The following is a 5,559-nucleotide window of genomic DNA, read 5'->3' as shown; positions in this document are numbered from 1 at the left end:
ATACTGTGTGACAAGTGACAAATTGACAAAATAAAATGGTAGTCTATTTTATGTAAATAGACCGAAATGGAAGGAGTAATAGTGTAATACCCGCCCTTTTAGAGACCCTTTGACCAGCATTGACTGACCTTGAGAGCGGGAATAGTCTTAGAAAGGCGGGCCAAGTTATCTTGGGTTACGAGTTGGGAGTGGTACTCGATAGAGTAGGGGGCTACTCGATCGAGTAGCTTAGTTACTCGATCGAGCAGGGGGCCACTCGATCGAGTATGTTGGGTACTCGATCGAGTATCGAGTTTTCAGCGAGGGTTTTTAATCGCGTTTTGTAAAATGCGCAAATCATTTCCGCCTCATTCTTCCCATCCTTCAGTCGCCTCTTTCCCTTCCCTTCACCTCAAAACCTCCATGGAAGCCTTTTGAAGGTCCTTGTGCCTTAGGAGAGCGTAGTTTGGGTCGGGTAGCGGTCTTTTGCCGGGTTTCTCCTTATCGGTATGTCATAATCATCATCACTGTCCTTGTTCCTTACAGTTAGGGTTTGCTTGATAGTAATAGATAGTTGTATTGTGGTTATAGGCTTTGCTTGGTTGTTGGATATGTTGGTTGCCGGCATGGATTGGTTGCAATTGCTTAAAGGTAGGTTCGCCTACTCAGTTTCTGTAGATAGTCTAGTGTGTCGATCGTTGTATCGTTGTTGTTGTGTTGTGATGACGGTTGTTGATATTGTGGTCGTGATTGTTTGTCTGTGGTTCTCGAGATGCGTTCTCGGCTGAGTGGAGTCACTTGCGGGAGTGGCTTCACGCCCTAGTTTCGCCCTTCGTGGAACCCGCCACGGAAGGGGATGTGCACATTAATGGGACAGGGTTATCGCTCGGTATGATGAGCGGGGCTTAGGTGGGAACGGCTGCGGTCCCCCACTGGCAGGGGTGGTCCAGTGGACAGTCGATGACGGAGATGGAGTGGAGTGCCTGATTGTGACCGATTGTCTTGTGTTGTTTTGATAGTTGTTGGTAACTTTGGTGTATCTTATCTCAGTACTGACCTTGTGTGGTTGTCTTGTTTGTTTATGTGTCTGCCGTGATCCCCTATGGTGAGCAGTCTGTCTTAGCAGGTGTTGATGTGGTTGCTAGCTGAAGTCCGGGCAGGGATGAGTCGCCACGAGAGTTAATAGTTATAGCTAGTAGACTTTGAGATGTATCTTTTATACCGTAGTCGGATAAATCACTTGTAAAGTAACGTAATAGTTCTTTTATCGGCATTTGATCATTACTATCCTCGGGCAACCGAGATGGTAACGCCTTTATATGCTAAGGAAGGCCTAGTTAAGGCTCCTCTGTATATGGGGGTGTTACAAAGTGGTATCAGAGCGACGGTTTTGGAACCTGTAACAAATAAAAATAATGAACGTAGTGAGTCTAATAAAATGAACCTGGTGTATGTGTAATGGGAGCCCCAGCTGATGCTAGGTTTTGGGTGAGTAGGCGCCCTCATTTCAAAATCTTAGCCCCATGACACTTAAGCCAGTCACATGGTATGGGAATGTGGAGTCCGTGTGTATATGTGTGATATGTATGTTAATTGAGCCGGAGCTACCTATGGTTAAGTCGTTGTTAGAGTTAATAAGTGTGATAGTGGTATTTGGGCCGTGTCAAGTAATCTTTGGTGGCATTAGTAAAGTTTTTGGCGTGATTAGTAAGCTTGCGCGAAGGTTATAAGATACGTGATAAAGGTTTACGTGGTAAAGATGCGTGAGAACGTGGAAGTGAATGTAGTGACATGAAGAGTGAACGTGTTGGTATTTGCTATAAGTTGATGGTGACGGTAGTCATATACGAGTTTATAAATCCTACCATAATTGCTATGATGATAGTTATAGAATAGTCGAGTTGTAATTTGAAACATAGCATATAGTAATGTGTTTATGCCTTATTTGTTGATTGAAATTTTTCCGCTGCGTAATATTTGATTTGTGCAAGATGAATTGCTTATGATAGAATGTAAGACATGATAGAATAAAGTGTTTTGAAAATTATGTATTTATATGATAAGTGAAAGAAAGAATTGAAGTTAATTATACGCTTCAAATTGAAGTGAATCCGAGTTTTGTAGTAACATGTAAAGTAAATTTAAGTGTAAGATGATGGCATGATTATGTTTATAAATAATTCGGTGGCAGGTAAACCGAGTTGGGGTAACTTGTATAGCGTAATGTGACGTGCATCTTATTCATTGAGAATTGCATTTTGCGCGATAATGATTGTAATACGTGATGGAGTATGATAATTCGTGCCGAATTCCGAACTTAGTTTGGAATCGACACACAATGTTGTTTTGCAGGAATCTTCAATTTACTTCGTACTTCTGACTAAGTACATAACCTTACTTGACCGAGTGCGAGTGCTTACTAGACCGAGTAGAATTCACTCGATCTAGTTAGGAAACTATGACGTCGGGATGTGGGGAAAATTCCTGCAGATACTCGACGAAATAGCTCCTACTCGATCGAGTAGGGTGGTACTCGATCGAGTACCCTAGGCAGTCGATCGAGTAGGTTACTGTACAGTGAGACTTACGGGTTTCTTAAAACCCCTAATCTTTTTATTTCTATTTCTTCTCTTCCCCCCTTAAAAGAACTTCGTCCCCGAAGTTCAACTCACTTATCTCAACACCCAAGACACGGGAAAACACGACATAGCCATTCTTCCTATTCAAGTCATAACTCCCCAGGAATACCATCCCCCCATGTCATCATCATCACTGTCTACGCTCTAATCGTAACGACTCTTATTACTATCATACACACATTATCATCGTCAACCGTTACTCTATATATTATATAAAACATCAATCTCGCAATGCAAAGCACAACCCACGATCACCCAACATATGGTAACAACTATCAAACTATCGATCAAGGTATGCTTTCCCCTCATATTCTCTCATACTCTTGGGTTAGTGGTGATTCTTGGGGTTGATTTCTTTGTTTAATTTCGTTTCTTTACTTTGCTACTCAATCAAGGTATGCTTTTCTTCCTAATTTACATAATTTATTGACTTGAATGTGTTGGAGTAAGGATCAAATCTGAAATTTCGATCCATATGATTAATTTGTTGCTTTTAATTGTTGAAATATGATTCACAAGCCTTCTTTCCATGTTTGTTGGAGATTAATTGCTGTACATTAGACTAGAAATTGCAAAATTTGAAACCGAAATTTCTAGGGTTTGCAAAATTGAAATTGATTTTTGATTGTCTTACAATAATTAGATGATGAAATTGACTCCTATGTATGGTTGATATCATGTTGAAGGATGGATTTTGATGATTATCACCTTAAAAAGTTGCCTTAAAACTACGTCTTAAAAAGTGCCTCAAATGAAAATTCGTGATTTATGTGTGGAATTTGGTGTTGTATATGACTGTTTAGGTAAAGGTTGAACTTCAATATGATAGTAGTGATGATAATTGATGAAGAATATGCCAAAATAATTACAGCTGTAGAGACCGTCTGACATGTTTAACTAGGTTATTTGTTCCTAATATTGAAGATGATGATAATATGTCCCAAGTTACTTCTCCATGAACTTGTATAATTGCCTCATACGTTGTTGAACGTGTTGTGGAGTAGCCCTAGAATTATGCTAAGTTGTTGGAATTTGCTGAGTATATGTGATCACCATGCTAAAATTCTCACAACTACGGTTAATAAGTGGCTATAAACTGAGTTTATATATCAATTTGAGGAAACTGTTGGTGAATGTGTGTACCTAGCTGAGCATTCAAGGTTAATGGCATGAATCATGTGCTTCACATGTCGAATTGGTTGATAAAATTGTGTAATAAACTGAGTATGTAAAGTCCACATTATATGAATTATATGTTTACATGTTTATACAAATTTGTCTGAACATATGCCGAAACAGATGCCGAGACTGAACCTAGGGATTCGTCAAAGTAAACGGGGGAGGGGTAATCAGCCGGAGACTAGTGTATTAATCTACATTGGGATTTGGGAGGATCATCCATCATATTTAAGCTCAAGAACAAATAAGGAAGGTGACCTTATTTGTGCCCTTTTTCGAGCCATATAACAATGTAAGGGACATTGTTTTTCTTAGTTAATCTCTTATTTAGTTATGCATGCACTAGATCTAAAGAACTAATAATTAAAATGTTAATTTGTTCACTATTAGAAGAGTCTAATAATAGGTGTATGAACCTAACAGCGTCCTAAGGACCGCCGGACATCCGCTCGTTGTTTCAAGCGAAATCCTGATAAAAGATCCTTGATGGGAGATAAAAACATCGTGACAGTTTTGCAGTCCGCCTTGGCAAAATATACGGATCCGGACAAAAGTAAATGTCCAAAAGAACCAAATATATGATATAAGGTGTCGGAGAAGAGGCGCACAAACGATGGGCCCACAAATAACCAACTTATGAACTTTTGAAAATTGAGCTGGAAGGATGCTGGGGAAGAAGCACAACAGGTGCTGCGGCTCTTGGAAGAGGCGCAGCAGGTGCCGCGTCTTTTCCAGAGCTCATCCCTGTCTGAGTAAAAACTCGAAAAAACCGTGTATTATTCATAATTAACAAAACACAAATCCTTCTTTAATCCTCTCAAATTCCAACCATTTTCCGTCAAAATTTGATCAATCAATTCCATTAATCATGACTAATAGAGGTATGCATCTCATTCTTGCTTCTAGTTCTTGTTTTTGATTGAATTAGAGCCGAAAAAATCTTGGGTTCCCCTCCCCTTATGTCGAAAATTTGGGGGTTTGCCCTTATTGGATTTGTTTGATAAAATTGACATTAGAAATGGATAATTGGCAATGTTAGGAACATAACCATGTATTCTTTTTGAATTTTCATCAAGTATTGAGCATTTGAGCGAAATTAAGACGGTTTCTCAGCTGTTTCGAAAATTGCTTCGAAAATGCCTTTAGGATTGTCCATTTTTTATGGAATTTGGTTTCGTGGAACCCTTGTATAATGGGTGAACTTCCTACCATGTCAGATTTTTGATTTGTGAAGACTTTTTCAGGACACTTTTCTAGGGCATAATAGCTATTATAGCGAAATGCTGCCGAATTTTCGACTCAAATCCATAACTAGGCTTGGACTTAGACTTGACTTGACCCACTATTCAACATGAGTGGTCGGGTTTTGAAAGAAATGGCCAAATATAGCGAGAAAAGGCCACTCTTGGGGCTCGAAAACACTTGAACACGACCTTATCAAGGCTTGACATGGCCTATTTTACCTTAATTTTGCAGGTGACGTTCCTTCTACGTTGGAGAGGGCTCCCATGGACGTTGACTTTGGCCCTTCTCTCTCTCTTGTGGGGAATGAGAGAGAGGAGGTGTTTGAAGAGGAGGCTGAGGAGTTCCCAAGGCGGGCCAACGTGGGACGTGGTGGTTGCCAGATAATGGGTGCACCCGAGTGGGCCAAGAAATGGGATGGTAGACATCTCATTTGGGCGGTAGAGAACCACCTGTCCTACAGGACGACGAGGAGCTTGGTAAATTTCAAACTTGTCATTTCTTATTTACCTTCCAATTC

The sequence above is a fragment of the Silene latifolia genome, chromosome Y (genome assembly GCF_048544455.1).
Source record: "Silene latifolia isolate original U9 population chromosome Y, ASM4854445v1, whole genome shotgun sequence".
Classification (NCBI taxonomy): domain Eukaryota; kingdom Viridiplantae; phylum Streptophyta; class Magnoliopsida; order Caryophyllales; family Caryophyllaceae; genus Silene; species Silene latifolia.
Note: the sequence above shows the minus strand (reverse complement) of the source record.